This window comes from Gadus macrocephalus, chromosome 4 (assembly GCF_031168955.1).
Source record: "Gadus macrocephalus chromosome 4, ASM3116895v1".
NCBI lineage: Eukaryota > Metazoa > Chordata > Actinopteri > Gadiformes > Gadidae > Gadus > Gadus macrocephalus.
In genome coordinates this window covers 15,815,018-15,828,299 of record NC_082385.1, presented here as the reverse complement: position 1 = coordinate 15,828,299, position 13,282 = coordinate 15,815,018, and the positions used below count along the sequence as shown (strand labels likewise).

General features: G+C 48.7%; 1 protein-coding gene across 1 annotated transcript in view; it reads right to left on the bottom strand.

Moving 5' to 3' along the window:
- LOC132456201 (laminin subunit gamma-3-like) overlaps window positions 1-12,056 on the bottom strand; it is a 55,243-nt gene extending 43,187 nt beyond the window's left edge. The window contains exons 1-3 of the mRNA XM_060050503.1: window positions 11,809-12,056; window positions 6,665-6,771; window positions 3,248-3,484 (exon numbers count right to left, since the gene is read on the bottom strand). The gene's annotated coding sequence lies outside the window, so the exon portion shown is untranslated. The remainder of the gene's footprint in view (window positions 1-3,247; window positions 3,485-6,664; window positions 6,772-11,808) is intronic.
- Between the last annotated feature and the right edge of the window lie 1,226 nt (window positions 12,057-13,282).

Here is a 13,282-nt window from a genome sequence, read left to right as displayed (position 1 = left end):
GGATGAGTTCTGAAACGGTCTGTTCTGTTACTAGGGTGAAGTCAGAGAGGGAGCTGATGAGAGGTTGGCCAGAGGTGATCATCCAGGGTGGGTCATAGGGCTGTCACTTTTTATTCGAAGTTCGAATATTCGTTCGAAGGTGGGGTGAAAAGTTTGAATTCGAAGTGTAATTCTCCATTCGAACTGTAAAAATGCGCTATAAAGAAGAGAGCGGCGAGTGGCTTCTCCTCAATAAAGCGGCCCTCCTGGATCCCCGCTTCTCCCGGTTAGTCCACCTTTCCCCTGCACAGAAACTTCTCGTGACTGAAAGCCTCTCACACGAGCTCACTGAAACGGAGACCGACACTGATCGCACACGACAGGGAGAAAAGTCCGCTGCTGCGCTGGGCGCGATGGGCAGCCTGTTTGGGGACTTATACAGCACGGCTGACACAAGCAGCTGCAACGGTAACGGAGAGCTGCGAGACTACTTGTAATTTTCTTTCCGTAAGGAATAAAAAGAGCAGCATGCCGTGTTGGAGGTCGGCCTCACAGATTGTTCGTTTATATAGGCTGTGTGTGCCATGGACGACATGCGCTCCGCATATCGCGCTCTGAGCAGTTATTGTTAATGTGTAAAAGACAGCCGCACTTGTGTGTCGGAGCTTCCTCTTGTTGTGTTTACAAATGTGTTATCAAAGATGTGTTTTTATCCTGTGCCGTTATGAATTCAGTAGGTATACGTGAGGTATACGAGAGCAACATAAAAAATCAAGACTGTTGTTGTGTTCTATGGGGGGGGGGGGGGGGGGGGGGTCGAATGTATTCGAATGTATTCGAATTAATTATGGACATTCGAAATTCGTTCGAATTTCATTTTTGGAAAAAGTGACAGCCCTAGTGGGTCATCAGAGGGGGTGCGAGATAAGATAGTCAACATTCATGCGTCAGTATTTTCTATTAAGTACAGTGATTCACCAGGGTTACTCCAAATGTTTACAATCTCAAAGTCTAAATTTACTGGAGGTCGGCCTCACAGATTGTTCGTTTATATAGGCTGTGTGTGCCATGGACGACATGCGCTCCGCATATCGCGCTCCGAGCAGTTATTGTTAATGTGTAAAAGACAGCCGCACTTGTGTGTCGGAGCTTCCTCTTGTTGTGTTTACAAATGTGTTATCAAAGATGTGTTCCTGTGCCGTTATGAATTCAGTAGGTATACGTGAGGTATACGAGAGCAACATAAAAAATCAAGACTGTTGTCGTGTTCTATGGGGGGGGGGTCGAATGTATTCGAATGTATTCGAATTAATTATGGACATTCGAAATTCGTTCGAATTTCATTTTTGGAAAAAGTGACAGCCCTAGTGGGTCATCAGAGGGGGTGCGAGATAAGATAGTCAACATTCATGCGTCAGTATTTTCTATTAAGTACAGTGATTCACCAGGGTTACTCCGAATGTTTACAATCTCAAAGTCTAAATTTACTCTTCCGGAAGGTGCGGTGGGTCTCACTCCTTTAGAGTGACTTTGATGTTCGCTGAGAAAAAGCGACATGACACAGTTAATAAGAGGCCGGGACATAAGCAAGATTTTAAATCCTTTAATATCCATTAAAAGCTGTCAGAACCCAGCGATATCAGCGATTCAGTCAAACAACATGTTCCCCACCACGGGGAAACCCTTTACTCAGCCGTAACCACTTTTCATTATTATTCCCAAAAATCGTACCATTTTGGATCTCAGTTCAGCATCACCTGCTTACTAAATTCCAGAAATGGTTGCCTTTAAATATCACAAAGAGCAATTCAAATATACCACATATAGAAGTACTGGTGAGGCGGAAGAAACATCCTACCTATTAAGTTAAAGCATTTCATTTCCTATGCAGCATAAAACTGCATGTGATGAACTTTATTACGACAATATTGTCTTTTTTTTATATTGCTATTACTAATAGGATTGCCCTTGCTAAGCCCCAATAAATTATTTTGTGTAGGAGGCATGAAATCACTTCAGCAGAGGAGAAGTGGAGTGTAGTTTATGTGTTGCAGTCAGGTATGATAGATAAGGCAGCCGAACACGGCAGCTTCTGCTGCTGCAGGCATTTATAGGCAGTGTAACAAAGTCTTTCTCACATGTGTTAAATGACTAGGATGGTTTGACGTTTGATGTGATACGTGTTTTGTTGGAGAGAGATTAAACCTTGAAAAGAGAGGGACTGCTATCTCTACATTAATGGTGCACTATTTTACCACCGAGTTTTTGATTCGCTAATACAAGCCGTCACACATTCTACCCTCTGGTGACATCACAGTTGACGGATCTATCACACATGTGATGTCACTGGAGGGAGGATTGTGTAATGGTTTGTGATGGCTCATCAACGTAAAACCTGGTGGTAATATAGGGCACCTTTATGATGGGGATGATAGCTTGGCCTTAATTTAAGTGTTAAATAATTAATTTAAACAATTTTAATCAATCATTTAAACGCATAAAATAACAGCCCTTTTTTATTGCTTTCCTCACCTGTTCATTATTTGAATAAAGGATTTCAATCAGGCATTATTCAACAGACATCTCTTCAGAAGCCACACAAGATAACTTGCTTTTTATTATGAGCTTTCGTCTGCACACACTTGGAGAGGTTTTCTGATTACAGAGATGCTCACTGTGTATATATATTTTAGTACTTTATATCGCCTTATTATTTTATGCTTTCATCAGTGCAGATCTTTCCTAACAATATTCATGGACATTTCAGGAAACCCATGCTGGTTCATGGCGGAGAAGACCTCCATATATAGAATCTAATTCAAGCGTCTAACTCGGAAATGGAACATTTTAGAAGAAGTACATTTTCCCCATCGTTGCATTTCTCCATCACGGCCTTTCCGCATCATTTCTTAAGAAATACACTGCTTAAGAAATGACATACACATAGACTCAACACTGCAACACATGCACTCTCATACACACACACAAACACAAAAGCAAACACACATGCACAGACACAGACACACACACACCTGATGCTCGGAAACAAATGCAAGCACCTACACACCTGCACTTACGCAAACTCACAACACCACCCACACACACCACACCAGACACACACACACACACACACACACACACACACACACACACACACACACACACACACACACACACACACACACACACACACACACACACACACACACACACACACACACACACACACACACACACACAGACACGGCGGTGCAGCGGCGGGGCTCACCAGTCTCTGGGTGGCAGGGTCCGTGCTGGTGGCAGGTGCAGGGGACGCAGGGCGCCAGCGGGCCGCCGCGGGGGGTCTCCCTGGTGAAGCCCGGCGCACAGGACTCACAGAGCCGGCCGGCGAAGCCCCGGGGACAGGAGCACACCTCCACCCAGGGGGCCGGAGCCAGGGGGGAGGGGGAGGACGAGGAGGGGATGGCAGCCGAGGCCAGCCGTACTCCAGAGAGCTGGGAGGTGTCTGCAGGGGGTGGGGTGAGGGGCGGGGTGGGCGGGTGGAGGTGGTGGAGAGAACCACATGGGAGTCAGACCAGAGGAGCTCTCGCTGGAGACGAGAGGTAGAGACTAATAATAGATGGTTTTGTACAGGCCTGTCTGGGGGTAATGTATCCCTGTTGCGCTTGGGGTCTGTGTGTGTGTGTGTGTGTGTGTGTGTGTGGTGTGTGTGTGTGTGTGTGTGTGTGTGTGTGTGTGTGTGTGTGCGCGTGTGTGTGTGTACACCCAGGTGAGTGTGTGTGGGAGGAATGGGCGGTGATGTTTATTGTTAGAAGAGCGTTTAAGTATTTGTCCCAGTTTGTTTAATTTGTTTGCTTGTACAGCTTGACTTAACAACTAATTTAACAGACACAAAAATAACAGTTACCCTCGAATAACAGCTACAAACAAATATCTACAAACAGCAGTATCAACGCTAAAAGCAAAACTAAACAATCCAATTACACAAACACATACACACACAAAGACACATTATATCCCACCCTTCCCCCCCAACACACACACACACTGTTTCTGGACAGAACAGCTTTGATATAGGCAGTGAATGAAGCACTGCAACAGTGGGGCGAGAAAGAGAGAGAGATAGACAGCGAGAGATAGGAGAGATGGAGAGGGAGGGTGATAGAGGAGAGAAGGAGAGAGAGAGAGAGAGCGAGAGAGAGAGAGAGAGAGAGAGAGAGAGAGAGAGAGAGAGAGAGAGAGAGAGGGAGACAGAGAGAGAGAGAGAGAGAGAGAGAGAGAGAGAGAGAGAGAGAGAGAGAGAGAGAGAGACTAGCAGATGCAGGATGTCAGAGATGTGAGTTCCCTGGGGTCCGCCTCATCCCTCCCTCATCCCTCATGAATAGTGATGAAGCAGAGAACTACACCTCACTCAACCAGAGAGCTTGCGAACAAATACACAACACAACACAACACAAGTTGTAATCTGCACGGCCCTCAGCTCCTCCAGGCTGTGTCCGACACATGCCTCACTGTGTGTCTGTGAGTGTGTGTGAGTGAGTGAGTGAGTCTTTTTGTCCGTAAGTATGTCTGTGTGCATATATGTGCCTTTTATCTGTGTTTGAATGCATCCGTCTATGTCTGCCTGTGTATGTGTGCCTGTAAGTGTGTAGATCTCCATGTTTGCCTGTGTGTGTGTTTGCCTATGTCTTTATGTGTGTGAGCATGCACGTTTTATTGGGTTTTCTTGACACACACAGAGGCAGGGCACACGACATATAGAATACTAACGTATCTATCTATGAAGTTTAATTCGGGAGTCTTAGACTGATCCAGAGAATAAGTGTGTGTTTGCAGGTGCACGCGTGTGGGCGTGTGATTGTGTGTGTGTGTGTGGGGGGGGGGGGGGAGTGAAATTGACCTTGACCCTGACCAGGTCCTAATGGCGGTGTGTCTGTCCTGTTCGTCTCTGATCTGCAACCCCTCCGCTGCTCAACCTGCTGTCATGATGGTAGCTTTGCCAATGAGGTGGTTTGTGAGCAATTAAAAGCAGACGCTGAACTCTGAATTTAAATTAATTCTGCGGCTGGTAACTCACTGAGAAGTCTCACCGACTCACTCTTCAGAAACCTCATTAGACCGTTTGTGATTTTAATTTCCTTCCGCGCGGAGGTCTCTCTTGGTTTGGGAGAAGGCTTTAAAGTGGCTTCTGGCGCTGCGGAGCGATTCACTTGAAGCCGTTTCTTACAGTTCCTCGAAAGCCTCCAAAGGATTGGCTCTTTTGTCTGAGGAACTCCGCTCCCTCTTTATTGGGGCAGGAAGGTGGAGGAATAAGAAATGAAAGCAAAGTGAAAAGCCCAGACTTTCCACACTATTACTAGACTATCTTAGTCTATGAAATAGATAGCCTTCGATACAAAACGTGTATCTGGAAACAAAAAAAAAGCCATCAAAAAGTAAAAAAACGGATTGGGGTTAAGGGAGAGATGAGTTGAAGAGAAAGGTTTAGGGGAAACGTACATTAATTTCTGCAGTGCAGCCTGCTCCGAAACCCATCGTATAATAAGTGTAGGAGCTCGCTGGGGCCCCAACACAATCATTAGCAGGGTGTTTACCTATGAAACTGAAACGCACAGGCGTGTAGTTCCGGGTAGAAAAAGCGTACGAGAGGTATGTGCTTGCTGAGCTGCTTCCGGTTCTGTCCGGGTAGTGGAGGATTGTTCTGTGAGCCTCGTGCACGCTCACAGGAGTGTGCACGCTCAACGTAAGACTCAGCCGCGTTGAACCTCTAATTAGATATTTTCGCCAGCTGTTCAGTCATCTCGGCGGTTTAATCCCACGTAATTCCCCTCCTCGCTGCCGAGCAACGTGGACGGCTTTCGATAAAGGCAGGAGCTATTCTAGTTTAAAATCAAAGATGTTTAAATAGTCTGATTCGGCATAAACTCTGAAAATAACAAGAGTAAAAACTGTGGGAGGTAATGAATGCAACAGAGTTTCTTTCAACGGTTAAGAGGCATTTAGACACAAGAAAATTGAGATAAGAACTAAATGTCTTAAATAACTAACGGACTGTCTCGTTTATTTTAAATGATTCTAACTTTTTGGCCAAATCGTTTTGGATGAGAGAAGCGTCTATTGGAGACGTTCATTGAGGACAGATTGTTTGGCAGTTCAGGAGTCTCAGTAGAGGGGCGACCTCTGCCAAGGAACCCATCTCCATGACTCCTGTAATTCATCATCAGGACAGACCTGCTTCACATGTGGTGCTTCAGCCTCACATCGGGAACAAAGCGGTGGCAAACGATTAAAAGTTATGCTCAAACCATGTCACAAAACTAGGTAAATGATTTTAGTAGAAAAAAGATTGTAAAAAACACCATTTGTGCTAAAGCTTGTTCCTTGAATAAAGGGGCTAAACTTAAGAGTTAATATATGTGAAGTATCATCAATAATCGATTTCCTGAGTTGCATTTTGTCATTTTTGTGCCTCTTTTAAAACATAGACTTTATAGGCGCCTAACATTAACAACGCACACTCCAGTCCACTGGCCCAGCACACAAACAAACCCCCAGACACACACACACACACACACACACACACACACACACACACACACACACACACACACACACACACACACACACACACACACACACACACACACACACACACACACACACCACAGGGAAGGCATAGACCCACAATTGTGTCCTCCTGCGTTGCTGATCTTGAAGGCTGTCAGGTTGTGAAGAAGATGGCGGAACTGAAAGGAGGAAACGGTGGGCCTGAACACCTCCTCCTCATGAAGCCTGGGGAGAGAAAAACAACGGATTACATTGAAATATTTCCACACTAGAAGTTCACTTCCCAGCCATATTGACTAAGGTGATCGTCTGCTCTCATGCATGCTAAGCAGCGGCTATGCTGTTATGATACTAATACTGAGGGCAGAGAGAGAGAGAGCGAATTAATTTGTTTCGCAAATGCTGAAACTTTATTTAACTGTGTGAGGATGTGTGTATAATGAATGCATATTTGTAACGCAGTGTGTGCGTGTGCAGATCTGTGTGTGTGTGTCTGTGTGCCCACCCATGTGTCTCTCGGTGTGCGCGTGTGAGCAATACGTGTGTATGTGCACGTGTGTGACTGCGTGTGTGTGTGTGTGTGTGTGTGTGTGTGTATTTACGTGTGTGCCTGTGTGTATATATGTGTGTGCGTGTGCATCTCCACGCTCACACACTCCCCCCTGTGTCCGTGCGCTTGCCATGGTAGGCTGAAATTGCATCGTAGGTTAATGTGCGGTGTCTCTGATTCATCAGCATTGCTTGTACTCCCTGGGAAGCTACGCCCTGTCCTGTCCCTCCCTCCTTCCTCCTCCCCTCCTCCTCCCTGCCTCAACCTCCTCTTTACCTCTATCCATATTCTCTTCCCTTCTTCCACCTCCTCCACCCTTCCTCCACCTTGTCTCCCACCCTTCACCACTCCCCCTCCATCGAAGTCCTCCTCCGGCCCCCTCCTCCCTCCACCTACTCCCCCCCTCTCCGTCCACCACCTCCCCCTCTCTCCCTCCCTCCCTCCACCACCTCCCCCTCTCTCCCTCCCTCCCTCCACCACCTCCCCCTCTCTCCCTCCCTCCCTCCACCACCTCCCCCTCTCTCCCTCCCTCCCACCTCCACCTCCCCCTCTCTCCCCCCCTCCCTCCACCACCTCCCCCTCTCTCCCTCAACCACCTGCCCCTCTCTCCCTCCCTCAACCACCTCCCCCTCTCTCCCTCCCTCCACCACCTCCCCCTCTCTCCTCCCTCCCTCCCTCCACCACCTCCCCCCTCTCTCCCTCCCTCCCTCCACCACCTCCCCCTCTCTCCCTCCCTCCCTCCACCACCTCCCCCTCTCTCCCTCCCTCCCTCCACCACCTCCCCCTCTCTCCCTCCCTCCCTCCCTCCACCACCTCCCCCTCTCTCCCTCCCTCCCTCCACCACCTCCCCCTCTCTCCCTCCCTCCCTCCACCACCTCCCCCTCTCTCCATCCCACCCTCCAATCCCCCCCATCTCTCCCTCCCTCCCAGCACCTCCGCCTCTCTTCCTCCTTCAACGTACCCCACTCTCCCCCTCCCTCCCGCCACCACCTCCCCCCTCCCTTCCTCCACCCCCTCCACCTCCCTCCCCCTCGTCCCTCCGTGCTCCACCCTGAGACGTGTGGGGGTGGGTGACACCCGGGCAGCGCGGTGACAAACTGGGGGTTCCAGTAGCCTTGGTAATGGAGCTGGCCGGACGGCGATAAGCGGGGCCGCGGCTGACAGTGAACAAACTGGCGCTCCTTGCTTTTCTTTATGCGGCGCTTGTGTCACTTTTAATCAGCGGCGAGCAGAGCCGAGGAGGGCGGAGCCCAGTGGCGCTGTAATTAAGCTCTGTAGAGGATGAGGAGAGATCAACAGGGGAAGGAGACCCACAGAGGGCCGGCCACACACACTGGCTCACACACAGTGGCACACACACACACACACACACACACACACACACACACACACACACACACACACACACACACACACACACACACACACACACACACACACACACACACACACACACACACACACACACACAGACACACACACACACACACACACACACACACATTAAACAGATAGGAAAATGAAAAGATGTTTGTGAGAAAGAGGAAGTCAATATCCTCTTAGTGATGTAGAAATGAATTGTGTACTTAATCTATGTAAGTCTGTGCATAATTCTTTCATGTCTCTAGTTTTGATGTCACCTGTTTAGCAACTAAACACACTCCCAGATGTGCGTACACATCTGAATGTATGTATATATCTGGTTCGTTGGTTGAATGAGTGTGTACGTGTGGGAAGGTCTTTTAGGCCATAAAATACATTATTCCAACCCAACTTGCATGTATAAATAAATACACTTTTGTACAAACTCATTATACACACACTATACTCAAAACCTCCAGCACAAAAAACATACACGAAGTGAGGTGCTTTCAAGTTACTACAGAATGAGCCATGTACACTATATACCTGAATACCTCGTACGAAAAGCTTTCCAACACGCTACTGAAATGGCTCATATGTTCAGCGGAAGTATTGTGAAAACCCTTTAAATTAATGATTTAAAGGCTTTCACACTAACAATTGAAAGATAAAGCTGAAATGCTTTCATATTGTATACAAATAAAGTAACATTTTACATTATACGATGGAAGTATTCACTTGATTATGTGTGAGGTTTTCAGTATAGTTTGTGAATGAGTTCGGTCTCATATATGTAATGAGAACAAAATTGCAGGGTAAGTTTGAATCACGTCCCCTAACAGCCAATCATACGAGTGCGTGCTGATGACTATATATATAGACAGACAAACACACATACACACACGGACACTCAGATGTGTATGCATGTCTATATATAGTGTGTGTGTGTGTGTGTGAGGAAATGTGCGTGTGTGTGTGCGCTGTACGTAGCTGCGTGTGTCTGTGACACCGGAGGATCCGAGGCCCTCTAATAACATCGGTAGAGCTCTTCCCCGAGAGAGGGTCCTTAATGACAGTCATTGTCCCCGGGGGCCCTGGTGCACTTAGACTGAGAGAGGGAGAAACCAAGTGGGGCCCTTCTCCTCCTCCTCCTCTTCCTCCCTCCTCCTCCCTCTTCCTCCATCCTTCTCCTCCTCCGCATCCTCCCTCCTCCTCCTCTTCCTCCCTCTTTCTCCTTCTCCTCCTCCCTCTTCCTCCTTCTCCTCCTCTGCCTCCCTCTTCCGTCATCCTCATCTTCCTCCTCCTCCCCCTCCTCATCCACCTCTTCCTCCCTCTTACCCCTGCTCCTTCTCCCCCTCCTTTTCCTCCTCCTGCTCTTCACTCTCTTACTCCCTCCTCCTCTTCCTCCTCTTCCTCTTCCTCCCTCTTCCTCTTCCGCCCAGTGTCATGGCGGCTGGGAGGTATTGGGGGGTTGGGGGGACGACGACTCATTAGCTGTGTGAATTCACCAGTGGGAACAGAAAGACAGGCTGTCACTGAAGCCAGAAGGCACTTTCCTGGAAGTGAAAAATAAAAGATGTGTACACATATGGGGCCGACGGCCCCCCAGAGCGGTGACAGCCAACCCCCCACCCCCCCCCCCCCCCCCTCCCACGTCTATGTAGATAAAACCATGGACATGCAAGAGCTTTGCACGTGTCATGTATGGGCGATGGCTCGGGGTTCACAGGGATGTTCTCAAAGAGACGATGTAGACAGCTGGTCGCTATCGCAAAGTAAACTCGATTCAGGAGTCCTGATAAGACAAGTATTGTGAAATACTTATCTTCTTATTGATAAATCTTTTTAGGATTCTGCGCTTGGACATAGTATCCATAGCAACCATGTGTTGTCCATAGCAACGGTTTGCTCTACAGACATAAAAGCCTGAATGCCTTTATGGAGCTATCCCATTATTAAACCAAGCTGGGTGATACATGATGTCGTATCGCAGTAGGGGCTTCCCTATTAGGCTGGGAAAACAAGCATCATCCTCAAACGTGATATTCTTCGCGGACCACCCAAGCTCTACGTCAGTGAAAACCACACCAGGGACCTCAGTGACCGGGCAACGATATCCTCACAGTTCTAATTAAAGACGGCAGATAACCGAGATGTGTAATCAAATGGCATCAGGCATCGATCCCCACGCAGGCTGCACGACTGCCTGCTTGATAAAAAACCTTTAAGACTCGGTATCAGCACTTGAACGGCCTGTTACTACACATCTCATTACCTATATCCTACAACACAAATTATTCAGCAATGAGCATAATGCAATGCAAGGACGTCCTTCTGGTGATAAAAATGATTGACCGCAGTAATGAGCCAAGAGTAAACTAAGCCAAGGTAAGCTGTGCTCTATGCTATAAACTGTAAGAATGCTGGATAGTCAACAGCAGTTTAGCCAGTCCTTCAAGTAAATGTTGATGACTATGTATATAGACAGACACACACACATACACATACAGGCACTCAGATGTGCATGCATGTCTATTTGTATGCGTGTCTTTGTGCGTGTGTGTGTGTGAGTATATGTGCTGTACAGTGGTGCTGGTGGTGCTGGTTTCCCTGCTGTGTCACTCTGAGCATGTGGAGGCCTTCAGATCCAGGTGTTCCCTGCCCTGTAGGTATGACGATCTCCAGGGTCTCTCTCTCTCTCTCTCTCTCTCTCTCTCTCTCTCTCTCTCTCTCTCTCTCTCTCTCTCTCTCTCTCTCCCGCGCTCTCCCCACCCCTCACCACCACAACCCCCCACCACACCAACCACCCCCACCACCTCCAGCTGGTGGTGCCATGGCAACCTCGTCCCTAGGTGACCTTATCCAGACGTAGTCAATCTGATCCCCCCCCAGCCCCATTGTTGTTCCTATGATACGGTCCAGTGCTCTATCAAACATCTGCTAGACCCCACCTCTGATGACGGACCCCCTGTCCTCACACCACCCACTCTCCCTCCTCCTGCTCTCCCAGCCCCGCCCAGCAGCAGACTAATGGATCTCTCCCCCTGATAGCTATGTACACAAAAATATGAAATGCTGCACCTTGTTTTTTTATTTCCGATTTCAATTTCCTTTTTCCTGCCTCAATCTCGCACCCCCCCCCCCCCCCCCCCCCCCCCGCTGCATTCCTCCCTTATGAAAACCCCTGATGACTCACACATACCACACAAACACACACACACACACACACACACATGCACGCACACCGTGCACACACACACACACACACACGTGCATGCACACCGTGCAAACACACACAACCGCTTGAGCACACACCGTGCACACATACGCACGACCAACCGTCCACATACCTGACCGCAAAGGTGTGCACGGGTGCTCTGCCAAGCGATGATGAAGATGATGACGATGGCGGCGTTAGTGGGGGGAAGTCGGCCGACAGGCGGAGGGGCCCCCCGTCCACCCCGCCCCCCTCCAGCAACACCGTGACGCGGCCGGGAAGCAGATCGGGCGTCTCGGAGGTGAAGGTGAAGTAGATGAAGTGGCCGTAGCTGTTGATCTGGTTCCCAAGGAACTTGTCTGGAGGAACAGATGGTGGGAGGGGAGGAGAGGGGGGGGGAGATCATTAGCAGAGTGAATGGGTCTGGCGCCGGCTCCTAGCGCTCTGTCGCTACCATAGCTCTTCTAGCACCAGGACGCGGAGGACAGTGCGGCGAGGCGCGACGCAACGCGGTTTATCGCTGTGTTTTCATTGGTAGACGCGTCACCCTCACGCTGTCGCTGTTGTTTTCAGGTCTGAGCTGCAGAGCACAATGAGGAAGGTGGGTAAATACTCTGTCTCAATGAACACATTGGAAAATAGATCAATAAGAACAGGAAGAGAAGGAAAACTAGTAAGATTAAGGGTTATTCCCAGATTAACCCGTCCACACGTTTGTTGTAAAGTAAATTAAATTAACGAGATGAAAACAAGCACATGACAGCATTAGGATAATAACACTGGGAAAGAATGGATCAATCTTATTAAAATAATTATGATAAGTTGCCTCTTTAGGATAAGAATAAAATAAATCAGGGGTTTGGTTTGGGCTGTCAGCCTGCCCTCAGACCACCTGCAAAACAAGGTCAAAGCGTTTTGTTGTGTGATGAAGAGCAGGCCAAACTGTGGGCTGGTGGGTTGTCATATCTTTTTTTCCTGCTCCTCCCTCGTATTTCCTTCCCGGCTCATGAGTGAGAGGACGGGCAGAACTGACAGCTTGCATGCTTGGTTGCCATCATGCTTTTGAACGTAATTGTGTGTGAAGTACATCCTGAGACGTCCTGGTGCTGCGAGGATGTGTGTGTTTGTGTGTGTGAGTGTGTGTTGGGGGACTGTGTGTCAGTGGGTGTGAGTGTGCGTTTGTATGTGTGTGTGTGTGTGTGTAATGTTTGTGTGTTAAGGGATGTGTTTGTCAGTGTGTGTGTGTTTGAATGTTTCAGCATGTATGTGTATGTGTGTTTGTTTGTGTGCATGTGTGCGTGCGTGTGCTTGTGCATGTGTGTGTGTGTATGTGCATGCATGTGTGGGTAGGTTAGGTGTTCACAGCATCCTTCCCGGCAACAGTCACTAATGCGCTACCAGACTCAGTTCATCCTCTTTACTCGTTTCCTTTTGATGTCCACACCACATCCCCTCACCAGACCCCCCCAACCCCCACTCAGCCCCCAGCAGTGAAGCGGAGGAGTTTCACACTTGACCGGTAATTGCTTCACGTGCCCCCCCCCCCCCCCCCCCCCCGGGTTTGTGAGGGCAGCAGAACCGGGCATCGGGTGTGTCTTTGGCGTCCA